Source organism: Callorhinus ursinus, unplaced genomic scaffold (assembly GCF_003265705.2).
Source record: "Callorhinus ursinus isolate GAN/ISIS: 27379988/994484 unplaced genomic scaffold, GSC_fseal_2.0 scaffold6, whole genome shotgun sequence".
In the NCBI taxonomy this organism is placed as follows: domain Eukaryota; kingdom Metazoa; phylum Chordata; class Mammalia; order Carnivora; family Otariidae; genus Callorhinus; species Callorhinus ursinus.
In genome coordinates this window covers 28,075,175-28,098,251 of record NW_027397068.1, presented here as the reverse complement: position 1 = coordinate 28,098,251, position 23,077 = coordinate 28,075,175, and the positions used below count along the sequence as shown (strand labels likewise).

At 38.7% G+C, this 23,077-nt stretch overlaps 1 protein-coding gene across 3 annotated transcripts in view; it reads right to left on the bottom strand.

Moving 5' to 3' along the window:
* AFG1L (AFG1 like ATPase) overlaps positions 1–23,077 on the bottom strand; it is a 223,698-nt gene that overhangs the window by 151,922 nt on the left and 48,699 nt on the right. The gene's annotated exons all lie outside the window — the stretch shown is intronic.

Sequence of the window (23,077 nt, the reverse complement as noted above, 5' to 3'; positions counted from 1 at the left end):
AGGAGGGCACCTGGCTGGCTCAGTCAGTAGAGCATATGACTCTTGATCTCAGGGTTATGAGTTCAAACCCCACACTGAGTGTAGAGATTACTTAAAAATAAAAAAAAATCTTTTTTTTTAAAGATATTATTTATTTATTTGAGAGAGGGAACACAAGCAGGGGGAGTGGGAGAGGGAGAAGCAGGCTTCCCGCCGAGCAGGGAGCCTGATGTGGGGCTCTATCCCAGGACCCTGGGATCATGACCTGAGCCGAAGGCAGACGCTTAACGAATGAGCCACCCAGGCGCCCCCAAAATTAAAAAATCTTTAAAAAAAAGTATGGTAGCAGAAATACAATTTCAGGAAAAGGATTAGAAGATAAACTTGAGGAGCTGTCTCAAAAAAATACAACAAACAGCAACAAGAATAGATGGAAAAATACAAGAAAATTACTGGATTAATTCATCAGGAGGTCCAATATCTGACAAAAAAGGAATTCCAGAAAGAGAAAATAGAAGAAAAAGGAGAGGAGGAAATTATCTAAGAAAGAATGCAAATATTTTTCTCAAATCTGAAGGACTTTATTTCTAGATTGGGAGGAAAGAGTAAGTACCCAGCACAGGAAGGGAAATAAAACCTATACCAAGTCACAATCCTGAAATTTCAGATACCAGGGATATAAAGAACACCCTACAAACATCCTAGGTGGCTTTTCGGGAGGATGACAAAGGGGCAAGGGAACAGGTCACAAACAACAGATAAAAACTTGAATAAGATTTGAGGGACAATGATTTCCAATCTAATCCATCCAATTTATCCATCAAGTATGAAAACGGAAAATTGGCATTCCATACATAGAGGGTCTTAAAAACACCTCCCCAACAGAAACAGGAACACCGTGGCTCCAGAAGAGACAGATGATCCTGAGAAGGAAGCCCTGGTAAGATGGAGGGTTGCTCTAGAAACAAAGAGGTACAAGCAGATCAAGAAAGCAATCACGTCCAGACGGAAACAGGAGGATGAAGGGCTCCAAAGGAAGAAACAAAATGGAACTTCTCTTTGCCTGATATTATAATCAACCCAAATAACCATCCTAAATTTTGTTCCACTTAGAAGAGTAATCTTCAAACTCTGCAACAGTTTCTAGACACCTGTGCAAAAGCCAAGGTAAGCCAGGGCAGAGAGAATTCAGACAGGGTAAAAGCAGAAAGAAGTGAAGGTTACGCCACTTAGCACAAACCAGAGCAGTCAGGATTTTATTTTGGCAGAGAACATTCCCAAAGGCTATTATATAATCTAGTTTTGATCATGCTTTTGTTTTTTAATCTGTGGGTTCACTCCAACATACCTCAGAAACCTCTCTAGCTTTCCTGCTCCTCTTGGCTTTCTCTGTGAACCCAGCACCTGACTCCAGCACGCCCCTTCCAGAAGAACCTTCCCCATGGTTTAGGCAAAAGGATCTTCTTTGCTTTGATTCTGCCAGCTGGATGCCTTCCCTGTGTTCCTCTGCACATTAACTCTCCATCTATTCTTAAACTTCAACGGAAAACAGATTCTACTCCTGCCAAAACCTCTTAATTTGTTTTGTTTTAAAATCTTATATGTGCCATTCTTGTACACTGGTTATTCTATTTTCAACTTGCCAGAAAAAAGCATTATGCTCTTAAATAATTTTAGAACAACTTCAAATTGGAAAACTTGCATACAACCTCATAATCTCTAAGTATATTCTATGTATTAGAAATCTTTTGAAAGCAACATCTGGGGGCGCCTGGGTGGCTCAGTCGGTTAAGCGTCTGCCTTCGGCTCAGGTCATGATCCCAGGGTCCTGTGATCAAGCCCCACATCGGGCTCCCTGCTCGGCGGGAAGCCTGCTTCTCCCTCTCCCACTCCCCCTGCTTGTGTTCCCTCTCTCGCTGTGTCTCTTTCTGTCAAATAAATAAATAAAATCTTAAAAAAAAAAAAAAAGAAAGCAACATTCTGTATTCTGTGAGGTGCCACAGCAATTCATAATTCTTCACAACACATTTTGCAGGAATAGTCCCAGGTCTACTCTAGTAGTATTCACATGATATCATCAATATATGTCAAATAAATGAAGTTCGAGGCAAAAATTTAACAAAGATTGGGGAAAAAAGATGACATGGAGAGAACTCAATCAATCCTGCCCCAAAAAATAGCATTTGGTTCTATCTTCTGTTTTACCCACTCAAACTCAACATATTTTGGAAAGAACATTTTAACAAATATGTTACACTATATATTACATACATATTTTCTAATTATGTAACTATAATTATAATATATAACATGTGAGATACATCTACCTAAACAATATATACTCCAAGTATTTCCACTTTGAGAGGTAAGCTAATTTTCTCCTAATATATTTTCAGTCTACCAAAAACTATTGAAATTACTTCAAGGGATTTAAAAATCTGTATGTTGGGGCGCCTGGGTGGCTCAGATGGGTGGCTCAGGGTCCTGGGATCGAGCCCCACAATGGGGAGCCGGCTTCTCCCTCTCTCCCTGCTCATGCTCGCTCTCTATCTCTGTGTCTCAAATGAATAAATAAAATCTTTAAAAATAGATAAAAATCTGTATGTTAAGGGGAAAATCAGAATTGAATGGCAAACACTAAGACTATAAAATGATCCTAAAGAAGTTTTAAAATTCTGTATTCATAGTAGTGAGTTCAGGGAAGGTAAGGTTCAGTTTTCTTCAAAATGACTAACTTACACAAGAACCCACATCATTTACATGCTCCTAATTTACATTTTCTCACAGTGTACCCTATTTTTCAGTTCCATTAAATTTCCTTTTTTTTTTTTAAAGATTTTATTTATTTGACAAGAGAGAGACAGTGAGAGAGGGAACACAAGCAGGGGGAATGGGAGAGGGAGAAGCAGGCTTCCCGCCGAGCGAGGAGCCTGATGTGGGGTTCAGTCCCAGGACCCTAGGAACATGACCCAAGCCTAGGAACAGACCCAACGACTGAGCCACCCAGGTACCCCTAGGGATTGCAGTTTCATTTAGGAAGTTGATGGAGTTCCACCCCAATGCCTTCTGTTTTCTCTCTAAGAAGAAGTAGGAGACAACTGCTGAAAGTGATGGGGGGGAAGTTGTAGTGTAGCTTGAAGGGAACTGAGAAGGTTCCAGAGAATTATTGTAGAAACAGAGAGTGAACTAACCAGCGAAACAATTGTTGGCAATAGGAAGGGACTGGTGCGAAGGTACGCTGTGAAGGGCTTTTCAGACTTGTTTTAGCAATATTCCGAAGTCTGGGTGAACATGATGGGAGCATTGATTTCTTAGTTTGAGATTTTTCTTATTAGCCATCCTTACATCATTTATTTGTAATTTTATTACACGATGGTTGGAGTACACTAATTCTTTGGAATTTATTGAGGTTTCCTTTATGGCTTAGCATATTGACTATATTTGAAATTGTGCTACATGTTCTTGAATGTACTCTTTATGTGTTTGGTATAGAGTTTATTAAATAGATAAAAAATAGCTTGAGTGCATATTAGTGTTGGGGGTCTTTGAGAGAGGTGTCTCATAGGCCGTGATATTTCTTTTTTTTTTTTTTAATGGTGCATAGGTTTTGATGGGAACAGATATCAGTAAAACATGAAGTTTGCAGTCTTCAGCATGAGTGAATGGACCTTTTGATTAGTAATACAGAGCTGGGCAGTGAGTGGGAACTCCCCTGTGCTCTGCCTTGCACCTAGTAGATAAGGAAATGGCGGGTTGTTGAGTTCATATGGCTTACCCAGAGTCACAAAGCTAGTAAATAATGGAACCAGCATTTTTACCCAGATCTTTTGGGTTCAATTCCAGTGTTCTTCTGTTTTATCTTTTGTACTAGTGGGGATAGGTGATAGGTTACCACTACCTTCCGACATCATCTTTAAACTTACCATCTGCACAGTTTATAATATAGTGTCATTGGATCCTTATCAAAATCCATTAGAGATGGTGTTGTCATCCTACTTTACAAATTTCCAAAGATATAGCTAACATAGCAAATCCTACAACTGTTCACTAAAGAAACTTGTTCATGTTCAGAGTTTCAAGCCTTTGTCTAGTGTTAAGAGTGTGTGCTTTGTGGGGCGCCTGGGTGGCTCAGTCAGTTAAGCGGCTGCCTTCAGCTCAGGTCATGATCCCAGGGTCCTGGGATCAAGTCCCACATCGGGCTCCCTGCTCAGCAGGAAGCCTGCTTCTCCTTCTTCTGCCTGCCGCTGCCCCTGCTTGTGCTCTCTCTCTCACTATCTAAATAAAAATAAATAAAATCTTAAAAAAAAAAAGTGTGTGCTTTGTAAGGGTAGGGTGCTTTGTAAGGGTAGGGTGCGCATCAGAGTCCTGGCAGGAAACCGTTCACAGCAGATGTTTCAAATAAAGACTGAATCAAGATGACTGAGTCATGGGCAGGGCAGTCCTAAGACAGCAAACAAGGGATAGAGGGCTGAGTGGGGAGCCTGGAGTGGGCTGGAGCTGTGGAGTGAGGCCTGATTGATGGTCCTGGAGGGATGCAGCTCTGCCAGAGACCCAGGACTGAGGCAGGGAGGGACCAGGAAGGAATGGCCCAATTTTTCTCTACTCCCTCCCTTCCATCTCCTGCAAGTAGTGTGTCCCAGGGGCTGAGGCCATTTAGCAGACGGCCAGCAAGGGTAGCCCTCCTGGGCTGTAGAGCAGGAGGGAGAAGACAGTGGGGGAGAAGCAAATGGAGAATATCAGCACTGAGGAATGATACCAGGGTGGAGTTTTCTGAGGCCTAAGAACAAATGTTAGAAATTGAAACATTAAGAAAGGAAATTTAGGGATGCCTGGGTGGCTCAGTTGTTAAGCGTCTGCCTTCGGCTTAGGTCATGATCCTAGGGTCCTGGGATCGAGCCCTGCATCGAGCCCCACATCAGGCTCCCTGCTCAGCGGGAAGCCTGCTTCTCCCTCTCCCTCTCCCACTCCCCCTGCTTGTGTTCCCTCTTCCGTTGTGTCTCTCTCTGTCAAATAAATAAATAAAATCTTTAAAAAAAAAAAAGAAATTGCAATCCCACCCATAGCTGCACTCATTTTTTCCTCTCTCTCTCCTATGACAAAGTAAGATGATCCTTCTTCCTATGTAACTTTTTATCAATTTCTGAATCTCAGTCCTCACCCCCACCACCTTCCCAGGAACCATGCCCATCAAATTAAATGTTTCACTTCTCTTGTAATCCTTTTCAGCAACAGATTTACAAATGTGTTTCTGTGAATTTATTTTTAAAATCTGTAAGTGTAATGTCTTATAAGCAAGACATAAACCCAAAAGCTATAATGGAAAATACAGAAATATTAAAAGCAGTGAAATTAAACATATCTGTTTGGGAAAAAAATGCTAAGAACAGTCAAAAGGCAAGAAAAAAAATCTGGCAATATTACAGACAAGAATTTGTTTCCTTAGTAAGCATAGTTTTTAGAAACTGATAAGAAAACAAATACAAATGGCTTAAACATTTGAAAGAATGCTTATTCTCCTTCACAATAAAAGAGGTATGTTTTAAAATAACAATGAAATACTGCTATGACAAAAATCTAAAAGTCTGAGAGAATACAGTACTGTCAAAAATGTAAGGAGACAGGCAGGCTCATAAATTAGTAAGAATATGAACTGCTACGGGCGCCTGGGTGGCTCAGTTGGTTGGGCGACTGCCTTCGGCTCAGGTCATGATCCTGGGGTCCCGGGATCGAGTCCCGCATCGGGCTCCCTGCTCGGCGGGGAGTCTGCTTCTCCCTCTGACCCTCTTCCCTCTCGTGCTCTCTCTCTCTCATTCTCTCTCTCTCTCTCAAATAAATAAATAAAATCTTTAAAAAAAAAAAAAGAAACCAAACGTATAAAAAAAAAAAAAAAGAATATGAACTGCTGCAATCTTTTTATTTTTTCAGAGCACAATGAATTTTAATGTCCTCCCCTTTGGGGAGGTCACACTGTACACTTTTGGAGATACCCCAAAAGTTGTCTAGTAATTCCACTTCTGGGTATTTATCCAAAGGAAATGAAAACACTAAGAAAGATATCTGCACCCCCATGTTACTGCTGCACTGTTTACAACAACCAAGACATTAAAATAACCAAAGTGTCCAAAAACTGAAAATGGATAAAGAAAATATATACATTGGGATATTATTCAGGTATAAAAAAGAAGGAAATCTTGCCATTTGTAACAACATGGACGGACCCTGAGGACATCATACTAAGTAAAACAAGTCTGGCAGAAAAAGACATATACTGGGGTGCCTGGCTGGCTCAGTTGGAAGAGCCTGTGACTGTTGATCTTGGGGTTGTGAGATCAAGCCCCACGCTGGTGTAGAGATTACTTAAAATAAACTTTAAAAAAAAAGAAAAAGACATATAATGAATAATATCACTTATCTCTGGAATCCCAAACAAAAACCAAAAAGTAAAACTCCTAGAACTCTCTAGTCAGACAGCCTTCTCAAGTTTAGGAGACACTGTAATAACCTAAATCAGAAGGGAGGATAAGAAAAGCAGGTGTCAAAAGAATGTCCTAAAATTGTTTTAAACAGTATGGCTAAACTAACAATTGTACAATAAAGAAATGTGCTGTGGGGCACCTGGCTGGAACAGTCAGTTAGGCGTCCAAATCCTGGTTTTGGCTCAGGTCATGGTCTCAGGGTCATGAGATCAGGCTCTCCACTCAACATAGAGTCTGCTTGGGACTCTCCCTCTGTCCCTCCCCAATATGCTCGGTGTCTCTCTCTCTTTCTCTCTCAAATAAATAAATAAATCTTTAAAAAAAAAAAAAAAGAACGTGCTGATATCACCAGTGTTTGGGGTCCTGGCTGTTATGCATTTGGTGATACACTCCAAACCACTAAGTTTAGTAAAATTTATGTTTTGAAGTTTATATACAGTATATAAAAGCCGATTTCCACCCAAAGAATCTTTTGAACATGGGGTTACATTTTAAAAAGTAAATGTCCAATCACTCTATAAAAATTTTATGAGACATAACCAATGCAAAGTGTGAATCCAAACACACACACACACACACACACACACACACACATACAGTTAAAGGGATATTTAGGGAACAACTGAAGAAATTTAAATGTGGGCTTCATATTTAGGGTTGCAAGATAAAATACACAATGTCCAGTTAAATGTGAATTTCAGATTAACATCAAATAATTTTTTAGTATGTATATATGTGTGTGTGTGTGTGTGTGTGTATCTCCCAAATATTACAAGAGACATACATACACTAAAAAGTACTATTTATCTGAATAACTTACCTGGACATCCTATATTTTTCTTTACTAAATCAAGCAACTCTATTTTAGATAATATTATTATATCAATGTCAAATTTCTTGGGTGTGATAATGGTAATACAGTTATGCAGGAGGATGTCCTTGTTAGGAAATACATAATGTTTTTATGGTTCAAGTGTTATTATGTTGCAACTTTCAGCTAATTAAAGAAAATTATATATATATTTAGAGAGAAAAACCAAATAGGGCAAAATGTTAACCATTCATGGATTTAAGTGTATTGTTGAAATTTTTCAAAATAAAATGTTGGGGGGAGGGAATTTAATGAGTCCAATATGGCGGAGGAGTAGGAGACCTTAGCTTCCTCTGGTCCCAGGAATTCAGCTAGGTAGCTATCAAATCATTCTGAACACCTGTGAATTTAACTGGGAGATCAAAAAATAGCTGCAACTCTACAAATAAAAAAGCAACCACTTTCTGCAAGGTAGGAGGTGCAGAGAAGTAAATCTGAGGTGATAAATGGATAGATAAACGGGGTGGGGGGGAAGCCTCCATCAGCCAGCACTGGAAAGTGATATAGCAGCTGAGCACAAAATCAAAACTTTTAAAACTCTTCTCCCGTGAGGGACAGCCCTGCCTGAAAGACGCTTAAGTGGTGAAGCAGGGCAGAATCCTAGGTGGGAGAGTATGGTCTCAGGATGCCCAGGGACACAAGAAGACCAGGGATGCCTCAGTGTGGCAGAGTCCCCAGGCATCTGAGTAAGAAAGCCAGCTGCAATCAGTGAGCCCAGGAGTGGAATCTCAGTTTATTCCATAAATCGGCATGTTACCACGACCACTCTCCAAGCAGGGGCCCAGCAAGCAGCAGAACTACCATGAGACCCCCCCCCCCCAACTTCCTCCCCCGGGGAGGAAAGGTGTAGGTGTGCGCAGCAGGAGTTTTCAGGGTTTGGAGACTCCAAACAGGATGCCATGCCTGAGACAGAAACGCTTGGTCACAGGCTGGGTGAACACGGAGTACAGAAAGAGACCAGGAAGACAGGAGTGACTGGCAGTTTTTCCCTGAGGATGCACTCAGGAGTGGGGCCCCGAGATTTCAGCTCTGGGGCTGCAGACTGGGAGGCTGACATTTTCATTCTCATCCCCTAAAGAGGCTCAGAAAGCCTTCAGGGAACAAAAGCCACATAGAGGAATCCAGAATAGCATACTTAGCCTGGTCCCCCTGGCAAGGGCGGTGGAATTCCACCCGAGGAAAAAGCACCTGAGAATCAGCACAACAGGCCCCTCCCTCAGAAGATCGGCAAGAACATCCAGCCAAGACAGGTTTCCTGATCACACAGAACTGCAAAACTCCAGTGCTAGGGGAAAAAAGTATATAAAATTCATGGGGTTTTCCCCATCATTCTTTAGTCCTTCAATTTTATTTTTTTTTCTCTTTCCTTTTTTTTTTTTTTAAGATTTTATTTATTTGACAGAGAGATAGCGAGAGCAGGAACACAAGCAGGGGGAGCGGGAGAGGGAGAAGCAGGCTTGCTGCCGGGCAGGGAGCCCAATGTGGGACTCGATCCCAGGAACCTGGGATCATGACCTGAGCCGAAGGCAGATGCTTAACGACTGAGTCACCCAGGCGCCCTCTCTTTCCTTTTTCAACCAATTTATTTTATCAACTCTTTTTTTAAAATCCTTTTTAATTTTCTTTTTTACACTTACATCCTATCCTTTTGTTGTATTTAATTTCATTTTTGTATATATAAGTTTTTGTTTCTTTACAATTTTGGGATGCAGTTTCTTCTGACAAACAGACGAAAATACTTCCAGAATCTAGTGTATTGCTCTGTTCTCTTCGCTGTCTGATCATATTCTCTTTTCTTTTTGTTAAAGTCTTTTTTAATTTCCATCTTTACACTTACATTCTACCCTTTCGATGTAATTAATTTTATTTTTGTGTATATATATATATTTTTTTCTTTCTTTACAATTTTAGGATGTAGTTTCTTTTAACAGAACAAAATACACTCAGGATATAATGTATTGCTCTGTTCTGTTCCCCTGTTTATACCCCTTTTTTTTTGTCTTTTAATTTTCATTTTTACAGTTACATTCTATCCTTCCAATGTATTTAATTTTATTTTTCTACACACATAAGTTTTTCTTTCTTTACAATTTTGGGATGTACTTTTCTAACAAAGAGACCAAAATACTCACAGGATCCAGTGTATTGCTCTGTTCTATTCACTTGTATGATTATATTCTTTTTTTTTTTTAACTTTTTTTCAGTTTCAGGTCTCTTCTGATTTGTTTCATGTATATTTCTTTGGGGTCACTGTTGCCATTTTAATATTCTGTTCTCTCCTTCACCTATTCTTCTCTGGACAGAATGACAAGTCAGAAAAACTCACCTCAGAAAAGAGAACAAGAGGCAGTACTGACTGCCAGGTACCTAATCCATAGGGATATAAGTAAGATGTTGGAACTAGAGATCAGAATAACGATTATAAAGATACTAGCTGGGCTTGAAAAAAAGCATAGAAGACACTAGAGAATCCCTTTCTGGAGAAATAAAAGAACTAAAATCTAATCAAGTTGAAATAAAAAGGCTATTAATAAGATACAATAAAAAATGGAGGCTCTAACTGCTAGAATAACTGAGGCGGAAGAGAGAATTAGTAATACAGAAGACAAAATGGGAGCCTGGGTGGCTCAGTTGGTTAAGCGACTGCTTTCGGCCCAGGTCGTGATCCTGGAGTTCCGGGATCGAGTCCCGCATCGGGCTCCCTGCTTGGCGGGGAGTCTGCTTCTCCCTCTGACCCTCTTCCCTCTCGTGCTCTCTATCTCTCATTCTCTTTCTCTCAAATAAATAAATAAAACCTTTAAAAAAAAATATAGAAGACAAAATGATGGAGAATAAAGAAGCTGAGAAAAAGAGAGATAAACAACTACGGATCACGAGGGGAGAATTCGAGAGATAAGTGATACCATAAAGCAAAACAATATTAGGATAACTTTCCACAAGAAGTGGAAAGGTGAGCAGGCAGAAGGTATACTGGAGCAAATTATAGCAGAGAACTTCCCTAATCTGGGGAAGGAAACAGGCATTCAGGTCCAGGAGGCACAGAGAACCCCCATCAAAATCAATATAAATAGGTCAACACCTTGACATAGAATAGTGAAACTTGCAAATCTCAGAGACAAAGAGAAAATCCTAAAAGCAACTTGGGACAAGAGGTCCATAACCTACAAGGACTATCAGCAGACCTATCCACAGAGACCTGGCAGGCCAGAAAGGATTGGCATGATATACTCAGAGTGCTAAATGAGAAAAATATGTAGCCAAGAATACTCTATCCAGTAAAGATGTCATTCAAAATAGAAGGAGAGATAAAAAGCTTCCAGGGCAAACAAACTAAAAGAATGTGATCACTAAACCAGCCCTGCAAGAAATATTAAAGGAGATCCTTTAAGCGAAGAGACAGCTCAAAAGTAACAGACCAGAAAGGAACAGAGAAAATATACAGAAATAGTGACTTTACAGGTAATACAAAAGCACTAAATTCATATCTTTCAATAGTTATTCTGAATGTAAATTGGCTAAATACCCCCAATCAAGAGACACAGGTATCAGCTTGGATAAAAAAGCAAGACCCATCAATCTGCTGGCTGCAAGAGACTCATTTTAGACCCAAGACACTTCCAGATTGAAAGCGAGGGGGTGAAAAAATCATTTATCATGCTAATGGACAGCAAAAGAAAGCTGGGGTAGTAATCTTTATATCAGACAAATTAGATTTTAAACCAAAGACTGTAATAAAAGATGAGGAGGGACACTATATCATAATTAAAGGGTCTATCCAACAAGATCTAACAATTATAAATATTTATACCCCTAACATGGGAGCAGTCAATTATATAAACCAATTAATAACAAAATTAAACAATACAAAAATTGTAGGGGGCATTAACAACCCACTCATAGCAATGGACAGATTATCTACATAGAAGATCAACAAGGAAACAAGTGCTTTAAATGACTCACTGGATCAGATGGACTTAACAAATATAATCAGTGAATTTCATCCTAAAGCAGCAGAATACATATGCTTTTTGAGTGCATATGGAACATTCTCCAGAACAGATCACATACTGGGTCACAAATCAGACCTGAACCAATATGAAAAGACTGAGATCATACCATTCGTATTTTCAAACCACAATGCTATGAAACTTGAAGTCAACCACAAGAAAAAATTTGGAAGGACCACAAATACATGCAGGTTAAAGAACATCCTACTAAAGAATGCATGGGTCAACCAGGAAATTAAAGAAGAATTTTAAAAATTCATGAAAACAAATGAAAATGAAAACACAACTGTTCAAAACCTTTGGGATGCAGCAAAGGTGGTCCTAAGAGGGAAATATATAGCAATACAAGTCTTTCTCAAGAAACAAGAAAGGTCTCAAATACACACCCTAACCTTACACCTAAAGGAGCTGGAGAAAGAACAGCAAATAAAGCCTAAACCCAGCAGGAGAAGAGAATTAATAAAGATTAGAGCAGAAATAAATGAAATAGAAACCAAAAGAACAGAACACATCAACAAAATTAGGAGCTGGTTCTTTTAAAGAATTAAGATTGATAAACCCCTGGCCAGACTTATCAAAAAGAAAAGAGAAAGGACCCACATAAATAAAATCATGAATGAAAGAGGAGAGATCACAACTAACACTGAAGAAATACAAACAATTATAAGAACATATTATGAGTAACTATATGCCAACAAATCAGGCAATCTGGAAGAAATGGATGCATGCCTAGGGATCTATAAACTACCAAAACTGAAACAGGAAGAAATAGAAAACCTGAACAGACCCCAAACCAGCAAGAAATTGAAGCAATAATCAAAAATCTCCCCACAAACAAGGGCCCAGGGCCAGATGGCTTCCCAGGGGAATTCTACCAAACATTTAAAGAAGAATACATGCCTATTCTTCTGAAGCTGCTTAAAAAATTAGAAATGGAAGGAGAACTTCCAAACTCATTCTATGAGGCCAGCATTACCTTGATCCCAAAACCAGACAAAGACCTGACCAAAAAGGAGAATTAGAGACCAATATTCTTGATGAACATGGATGCCAAAATTCTCACCAAGATACTAGCCAACAGGATTCACCATGACCAAATGGGATTTATTCCTGGGCTGCAAGGGTGGTTCAATATCTGCAAATCAATCAATGTGATACACTACATTAATAAAATAAAGGACAAGAACCATATGATCCTCTCAATACATGCAGAAAAAGCACTCGACAAAGTACAGCATCCTTTCTTGATTAAAACTCTTCACAGTGTAGGGATAGAGGAAAATACCTCAATATCATAAAAGCCATAATACAAAAAGCCCACAGCAAATATCATTCTCAGTGGGGAAAAACTGAGAGCTTTTCCCCTAAGATCAGGAACAATGGCAGGGATGTCCACTCTCACCACTATTGTTCAACATAGTAATAGAAGTCCTAGCCTCAGACAACAAAAAGAAATAAAAAGCATCTGAATCAGCAAGAAGAAGTCAAATTCTCACTCTTCACTAATGATATGATACTCTATCTGGAAAACCCAAAAGACTCTACCCCAAAATGGCTAGAACTCACAGGAATTCAGCAAAGTGGGAGGATATAAAATCAATGCACAGAAATCAGTGGCATTTCTATACACTAACAATGAGACAGAAGAAAGAGAAATTGAGGAATCGATCCCATTTAAAATTGCATCAAAAACCTTAAGATACCTAGCAATAAACCTAACCAAAGAGGCAACGGATCTGTACTCAGAAAACTATAGAACACTCATAAAAGAAACTGAGGAAGACACAAAGAAGTGGAAAAACATTCCATACTCATGGATTAAAAGAACAAATATTGTAAAAATGTCTATGCTACCTAGAACAATCTACACATTCAATGCAATCCCCATCAAAATACCATCAACTTTTTTCACAGAGCTGGAACAAATAATCCTAAAATTTGTATGGAACCAGAAAAGACCCCAAATGGCCAAAGGAATGTTGAAAAAGAAAACCAAAGCTGGTGGCATCACAATTCCAGACTTCAAGCTCTATTACAAAGCTGTAATCATCAAAGCAGTATGGTACTGGCACAACAGACACATAGATGAATGAAACACAATAGAGAGCCCAGAAATGGACCCTCAACTCTACAGTCAACTAATCTTTGACAAAGCAGGAAAGAATATTCAATGAAAAAAAGACAGTCTCTTCAACAAATAGTGTTGGGAAAATTGGACAGCCACTTGCAGAAAAATGAAACTGGACCATTTCCTTACGCAATAAACAAAAACAGACTCAAAATGGATGAAAGACCTAAATGTGAGACAGGAATCCATCAAAATCCTAGAGGAGAACACAGGCAGCAATCTCTTTGACCTCAGCCACAGCAACTGCTTGCTAAACACGTCTCCAAAGGCAAGGGAAGCAAAGGCAAAAATGAACTATGGGGACTTCATCAAGATAAAAAGCTTTTGAACAGAAAAGGGAACAGTCGACAAAACCAAAAGACAACCAACAGAATGGGAGAAGATATTTGCAAATGTCTTATCAGATAAAGGTCTAATATCCAAGATTTATAAAGACCTTATCAGACTCAACACGCAAAAGACAAATAATCCAATCAAGAAATGGGCAGAAGACATGAACAGACATTTCTCCAAAAGAAGACATACAAATTACCAACAGACACACGAAAAATGTTCAACATTACTTGGCATCAGGGAGATACAAATCAAAACCACAATGAAGTACCACCTCACACAGGTCAGAATGGCTAAAATTAACCACTCAAGGAAACGACAGATGTTGGTGAGGATGCAGAGAAAGGGAAACCCTCCTACACTGCTGGTGGGAATGCAAGCTGGTGCAGCCACTCTGAAAAATAGCATGGACGTTCTTCAAAAAGTTGAAAATAGAGCTACCCTATGACCCAGCGAATGCACTACTGGGTATTTACCCCAAAGATACAAATGTAGTGATCCGACGGGGTATGTGCACCCCAATGTTTATAGCAGCAATGGCCACAATAGCCAAACTATGGAAAGAGCCCAGATGTCCATCAACAGAGCAACAGATAAAGATGTGGTGTGTGTGTGTATGTGTGTGTGTGTGTGTATACATATTTATATGTAATTATATATATATATTTGGAATATTACTCAGTCATCAAAAGAAGTGAAATCTTGCCATTTGCAATGATGTGGATGGAACTAGAGGGTATTATGCTAAGCTAAATAAGTCAGAGAAAGACAATTATCATATGACCTCACCCATATGTGGAATTTAAAGAAACAAAACAGAAGATCATAGGGGAAGAGAGGAAAAAATAAAACAAGACAAAATCAGAGAGGGAGACAAACCACAAGAGAACTCTTAATCATAGGAAATAAACTGAGGGTTGCTAGAGGGGAGGGGGGTTGAGGGATGGGGTAACTGGGTGATGGACATTAAGGAGGGCACATGATATAATAAGCACTGGGTATTACATAAGACTGATGAATCACTGACCTCCACCTCTGAAACTAATACATTTTGTTATAATTAATGAATTTAGATTAAAATATATATATATTAAAAAATAAGAGGGGCACCTGGGTGGCTCAGATGGTTAAGTGTCTGCCTTCGTCTCAGGTCATGATCCCAGGGTCCTGGGATCAAGCCCCACATCGGGCTCCTGGCTCAGCGGGGAGCCTGCTTCTCCCTCTCCCCCAGCTCATGCTCTCTCTCTCTCTCTCTCAAATGAATAAAATCTTAAAAATAAAATAAAATAAAATAAAAAATAAGAAAAAAGTTGGGGGGAAACATAGTGATTAATTACTAAATTGCTCTTACTTTCTTTTGGTGAATTGCTTTCACTTTTGAATTAAGTCTAGAATTATTCTAAAAGTATCTGCATATTTACATTTTAGATGAGTGTTTTCACAACTATTGCCAAAAGTATTCCTTTAACTGCTACAAAGTAAACATTTGTCATCCTCATTCTGAATATTTTGATTTAATCATTTTAACTTACGTTTTGTTCCTTATATTAAAATTTTAGCATTAAAAAGTAATCCAAGGTGACTCCCATCAAACTTATAAATTGAAATAGCATGTCCTCCACCTTTCTGGGTTACTATCCACCTGCTACTCCAGCATAATTTCCATTAGGACAATTAGATAATAAGGGTGGTGCTTTAAAATAAAAAGGGTTGTTTTCAATTTGTTTAAAATGCAGGAATACTACTTTTCCTGTTTCTCCCCACTCCCCTCATCATTCCATTATCTCCAAAAATGATAGAATCAGAGACAATGATTCCAGCTGGAATGCTGAGCATAATTACATCTTTTAAAAAACTAGCATTATATCATTCTCAACATAGACCACGTTCTTTTTTTTAAAGATTTTATTTATTTATTTAAAAGAGAGAGAGAGAATGAGAGATAGAAAGCACGAGAGGGAAGAGGGTCAGAGGGAGAAGCAAACTCCCTGCTGAGCAGGAAGCCCGATGTGGGACTCGATCCCGGGACTCCAGGATCATGACCTGAGCCGAAGGCAGTCGCTTAACCAACTGAGCCACCCAGGCACCCCATAGACCACATTCTGATAAAAGTAGATCACTTCAGGTTTCTAAGAAGATCTTTAAAAACTAAAAAACTGAACTATATGTGAGCACCCATAAACTCTCTTCAAATAAAAATCTTTTTTTAAATGCCTTCAGCTGAATTGCAAAAGAACCCTTGACCTTAAGTACAACAATCTGTTCAGTTTGCTAGTAGAATTAAGATTATTCAAGTATCGGGGCACCTGGGTGCTCAGTTGTTAAGCATCTGCCTTCGGCTCAGGTCACGATCCCAGGGTCCTGGGATCAAGCCCCACATCAGGCTCCCCGCTCTGCGGGGGGCCTTCTTCTCCCTCTCCCATGCCCCCTGCTTGTGTTCCCTCTCTGGCTATGTCTCTCTCTGTCAAATAAATAAATAAAGTCTTAAAAAAAAAAAAGACTAAGTATCTAAATAACTAGCAAGTGTGTATAGTGGGTGAGCTTAAACCTCTTGAACAACTAGTGTAAGAAATGGCTCAATTTCTGATTATAACAGAGTTTGAAGATGCAAATGACTTTTTAATGCCTCATGCATTCAAGCAACAAGCACTTATAAGTGTCTATATGTGCCAAATGACAGGAGGCAATTTCTTCAGCAAATCGTCCATGTTGACTCACTCCTACCTGATAATCTGAGTCTGGACTGGCTTAGACAACTTTATGCTACGTGTGATCTATTCCAGGCCACTACTAGTTCAGATGGATGTCCAAGACATAAGCATAATTCTCAAACCAATCTGGAATTCATAAAAAAAAAAAAGATGTGAAAAATATCCCTCATTCTGAACCTGGTTGAGGTTCTGAATTTGAGGAATTAAAGTGAGCTTCCAGGCTTCTCCTGGATTATCAAAGAACTGATGCTACAGAGGGAATGAGGACACAAACACATCCACAGACAGGCAAATGGAGATAGAAGCTCATAGATATGACACCAACACTCATACACAGACACACAGAAAGCGCTGACAGCAGAGACAGCCTTCAGACAGCCTTCAGCGTCAGCAGAGATTGTTTTGTGAATCTTCAGTGATGGCTTTGTTACTCATTTTTCATTTATTCTGCAAACATGGATTGAGGACTGAGCACCTACTTTGTACCAGGCAATAAGCTGGGCTCTGCAGACCTAAAAGACCCAGAAAACAAAGTATTTCCTTAAGGAGTATGTGGTCAGCAGGTGAGCAATATGAAAGAAATGGTATCAAAGGATGGAGTGAGGGCTAGCCTTGGCAGACCCAGAGGCAAGAGAAGGTCCTGGTCTTGTCAAGGATCTTCAAGTAGTTTGTCACAGCTGGTACTTTGATTAACAGCAGAGAACTAAGGCAGATGAAGCTGGCAAGAGGCAGGGACCAGGTTCTCAAGGACCTTCTGGAACACACTAATGAGTTTGTACTTCCTCCTGAGGGTACTGAGAAGTCTTAAGCAGGAGAATGGAACAATCAGATTATGTGTTGGAAACACTAGTCTTGATACACTGGAGAATACATTGAATGGGAGAAAATTACAGGCAAGGACACCGCCACTCACATCTGCTCCATGGACAAGGCATTCTGGTTGCCAGGTAAAAGTGTGGTCCAGGAAGAAGTACTTGTGGGGGCATTTGTGTGGTTCACTGGGGCAGAGGCAACTGAAGGCAGCCCTGTGGTAGTTTTCATTGCCATGAAGGAGGTACAGATTGCCTTGGAGCTGTGCTTTAGGCTTCTCTTAGAGAAACTGTACATGGCATGGCAGTGTGGCTTGAAACATGTGTTCAGATCCTAGTATCTGCACATTTCCATGAGAGATGAGGGCATGGGTTGCAATTGCTCAGTTTTTCTTTTATCACCTCTTGTTTCAGAATAAAGGCTTTCACTCAGTTAAAAAAAAAAATGTGTAAGGCAAAATCACTTATTATTCAACTTAAGAAACTAATGGGGCGCCTGGGTGGCTCAGTTGTTAAGCGTCTGCCTTCGGCTCAGGTCATGATCCTGGAGTCCCGGGATCGAGTCCTGCATCGGGCTCCCTGCTCAGCGGGGAGTCTGCTTCTCCCTCTGACCCTCTTCCCTCTCATGCTCTCTGTCTCTCACTCTCTCTCTCTCAAATAAATAAAATCTTTAAAAAAAAATTAAAAAATTAAAAAATTAAAAAAAACCCTAAATGAAGGCAAATATCTAATTCTTAAAAGGCTTAATATTGTTAAAAGGGAATAACTTCTTAGGTTATCCTTCAAAGATGCTGCCTTCATAGAGAATCTTCAGGAACAGCAAATGTGAATGCAACTAGTGAAGAGCTTCAGAGGGACACCTCGGAACTTCAGGCTGAAATAGATTGTTATGGGAAAACAACTGAAAATAAAAGGAAAATCTACACAATTCAGAACCAGATTGCCTGGTGACTTTACAGGAAGAATGAAATTACTAGAACACAAATCAAAATCTATCACATCACATGGCTTTCCCAGTTAGAGTGTGCCCTTCACCCAAAGGTCGGCCTTCATCTGCAAAGAGATCACCCACCACTGCTCAGACCCTCACCCTTGCTACCATGCTTCCTTCCCCACTGCTTCCTCCAAATCAAAGGCCCTGTTGCCACTGCATCTAAGTGGACAATTTTTAAAATGAAGACCTCTGTTTTCTTACTCCGTGAATACTTTCTGCCAAGGGATCTTTCTAGCCTACCATCCATCCATCCTGATTTTCCTTTTCTACGTGCTGAATTTTCCCCGACAATCCCCACATCCTGAAAATGACCGCATTGCTCTTAGGTTTCATTCAGTCTTCACACAAACCTACGGAACATTCTGAATCTGAGAAGAACCCTGAGACTCTTTTTGTCTCTCTTCAAATGTTAATTTTGAATTCTCAGTTTTAGTTTCAAAAATTAATATTATTTAATAGCACAAATGGAAGCTTTACAGAATGGTTCTCAGAAGTGTTTTATAAAGTAATTATTAATCTTATCAAGTGCATTATTTACATTTTATTTTCTGTAGATAGTAAATATTGCATTTAATGGTAATATTTAATAATGATTATACAAATACTACTAAATTTATTTAATACTGAAACAGTCATATGACCAATTCAGAAACTGGAAACATTTAATATGGTAAAACCAATACCATATGCCTACGGCAGTATCTTCATTTATTTTAATAACAAATATGAAAGTAATTTGAATATATTTTTAATTGGCACATTTTTAAACATGTTGAATACAGTATTTTAAATATAGTAATATTGATCCTTCTCAGGAGTACACAGTTAATACATATAAACTTATATATATAAATTTGTACCATATATTTTTGTGGATTTTAATGCTGTTGATTTTAATGTATATATCCACATCTGGAATCTGGTCCCTCAAGAGTAAATCAATAGTACTTTGATTCATAAAATTTCTTTATAATTGAGTTAGAATTTTAAGTCCCAAGTGAAGCAATAATATAGAATAAATTTAAAATCCTTTTATTTAGTCAGCTCTCAAAGACTGTTCCCATCTGCATTTCATACCCACCTGAATTTTTATTTAATTCACTGAGTTGTAACTGTTTATGGATCATCTCTATTGAACAAGGTATGACTGAAATCAGAAACCATTACTCTTATTCACATTTGTATCCTTGGCTTCCAGCATGAAGCCTAGCACATAGTAAGGACCAATTTATTGAATTGAATTCATGTATAACAATTCAGGGTCCTCCGATAAGCTAAATGATATATTCTAGCTAAGCATGATAGACTTTTCCATAAAACTAAAAATCATTTGCTTTTCCCAGCTACACAATAGAACTACTTTCCCCGGTGTCCACTGTGGAGATTTATTAATTCTCCTTTAGAAGACAAGAAAACACACGGTCCATTATTTCCCCAGTACTTGAAATGAGTACATTACTCGAAAAAGACAAAACATTACTGAATGTGAGGTCAGATTAGATCCAATATTAAATGAACACATAACTACACATATAGAACTCAGAAACATCTGTCATTCATGAAAAAGATTTAAGGCCAAGAAAATTCAGCTTATGAAATTTCAGAAAAACATTTCCATTGCTAAAAAGTCTAAGGGACTTTCTACACCTTCCTGAGCTCTGTGCTCACAGTTCCCCTTCCTCAATCTTTCTGGAAGAAGCAAATGATGAACAAGTCTAAAATTACATTATCTAGTTACAATTCCCTCAAAATGAATTAAAATAACCTGTTGAAATATCTAACAATTACACTCAAAAATATTTTTACTATAGAATACAACAGACAGGGTAAATTGGACGAATATTGAGTAACTGGTTACCTACCACCCAGCTTTATTAAATCTTTATATTTTGACATACTTATCCCAAAATTTAAGTAGTAAAACATTAGATACAGCTGAAGTCTCCCTTTGTGTCCTATTTCCTTGGAGTTAACAATCCTGATTTTGAAATCATTCCATGCTATGCAACATTCCATTTTAGAAATACTTTCTGATTTATTTATCCATTTTTGTGGCATCTGCTAGTTATCCTCCCAAAACAGACTCTTCATCCATTCTCCTACTGGGTTTTTACATTCCAGATAACAATCCATAGTCAATTATTTTTGATGCAAATATTTTCTCATCTGTTCTGCCTTTTCACTTTTCCTATGATGCTTTTTCTTGGATAGAATTTTTAAATTTTAGTATAACCACATGCATCCATCTTTTTACCTTCATAATTTAGGCTTTCATGTCTTTTTTTTCTTTTTTTTGAGAGAGAGAGAGAAACAGAGCAAGTGAGTGTGTAAGCAGGAGCTGGGGAAGGAGCAGAGGGAGAGGAACAAGCAGACTCCACACTGAGCATGGAGCCCAACGGAGGGCTTGATCCCACAACCCTGAGATCATGACCTGAGCTGAAATCAAAAGTAAGAAGCTTAAGTGACTAAGCCACCCAGGTGCTCCTAGGTTTTCATATCTTGTATAAGAAATCCTTCCTTTTTGGGTGCCTGGGTGGCTCAGTTGGTTAAGCGACTGCCTTCGGCTCAGGTCATGATCCTGGAGTCCTGGGATCGAGTCCCACATCAGGCTACCTGCTAAGCAGGGATTCTGCTTCTCCCTCTGACCCAACCCCCTCTCATGCTCGCTCTCTCTCTCTCTCTCTCTCTCATTCTCTCTCTCAAATAAATAAATAAAATCTTTTTAAAAAGAAAAAGAAATTCTTCCTTTTCCCAGGTTCATAAAGATATCCCTCCAGATTTTCTTCAAGAAGTTTAAGTATAGGAAATTAATTCTATGTAATTTATGTTTATGTTTAGAGAAAAAAAACCTGATTTTATTTTACTTCTCACATAATCAATTGTCTCATCCCTGTTTATTGACTAAACCATCTTTTTCCCCACTGATTTTCAGTGCCACTTCAACGGTATATCAAGTTTTCATGCAACTTCCAAACTTTGTACTTTATTAGTCTATATAATGGAAAACTGGGTGGTTCTGTTGACTAGGGGCAGGGATATATAAAGACAAGTAATGGGAAATTAGATTAGAAGGCTAGACTAAGTACAGTTCAAGTAGAGTCGTCAATATAATTAATGGTCTCCCCCCAGCCTTCAAAATCTGGTCACACAGCAGTCATCTAGAGCAGAGTCAGCAAATCATGGCCTTGGGCCAAATTCAGACTGACACCTGTTTTTGTAAATAAGTATTTGTTGGAGTACATTTATTTATGTATTTCTGTGGCTGTTTTGACTACAATGGTAGAACTGAGTAGTTGGGACAAGATCATATGGCGCCCTAAGCCTAAAAGGTTTCCTACATGGTCCTTTAAAGAAAGTATTTACCAACCCCTGATCTAGAGATCTGACTATAATCTCAGCATGATGCCTCTTTACAGCCTATGTAATTTTGCTTTTATAACCAAAGTAGTCAGTTTTGGTTCATAAAGACAGAAAAAATTCCAATCCTAAACATTATGAAATAGGGCCTTTCCTTTAAATTCATTTCAAAGAACTTATTAAAGACATTCTCATCTATGTTGATGGCATAATTTCACCTTAGGAATTATGATAAAACTTAAAAGGTAATTGAACACATTGGTTAATTATTCTGGAGACAGAAACAGGCCTATTACACTCTGTTTCTCAAATTTCAGACTTTAAATGAGTCTGGGATGTGTTCGTTCTCAAAAAACAAAGTAGTTTGACTTCTGATCTCACTTCTTACAGACAATGCCATCATTGGGTTAGGACATAATGCTTTTGCTTCAGTTGTCATAAAAATTTGATAAAAGAAACATTCATTTAAAAATATTCCTGGTCTTGGGGTGCCTGGGTGTCTCAGTTGGTGTAGCATGTGACTCTTGAACTCACAACCCTGAGATCAAGCCCCACACTGGATGTAAATAAAAAAACTTCCTGGTCTTTAATAAAACTGTAGCTATAGATATTGTCCACTGTACATTCAATGTTGCTTATGATTTTCTAATGGATAAAGGAATCAGGGAAACTTTACCCAAAACATGCTGCTCAACCTACTTTACCTATAGGAAATGCCAGTTCTAAGAGGAATGTAGAAAATAAGTGCTCAGTCCTTTAGATGGAAGAGAGAAGGAGAGAACTGAGGAAAAACAGCAAATAGCTTAGTCTTGGATTAATAACTAAAGGGATTCAGATTAGGCCTCCCACATCTCCTAAAAGACCACAGCTAGCATTCCAGGTATTCTGCTCATAGCCTCCATGGGCTAGAAGCCAGAACAAGAAAAGCATCAAGACTTTAGATTAGATGGCTTTAAAGGCAAGGCAGGTCTTTTCTATGTGATATACACATTGTTCTTGGGAGGGTAAGAAGAGGTATCCAAACAAAAGATGATAGGATATAGAGGGAAGTTGGAAATAATTTCTCATTAGGGAAAAACTTAAAATTATTTTGTAGATAGCAGGAGGAAAAGGAAAGGAATACTGTTCCTTCCACTCCTATTCCCAGGTCTCTTGGGCTATGATGTCACCTCCCAAGAAATGGAAAACCTGGCTGCCTGTATAGCCCTGATTAATGGAAACAGAGACTTGCAGAGTAGCTCCACACTCTAATTCTCTCCCTCCCTGACTCTAGAAATGCTTGATTTGGCTATGTAAAAGTAATTCTAATTATAGTGATTTACATGAACTACTTACCATTTATGCCTAATTACCTCATAGCACAATAACAATTATGCATACATTACATGTGTCAGATTAACCTGGTTGTAAGT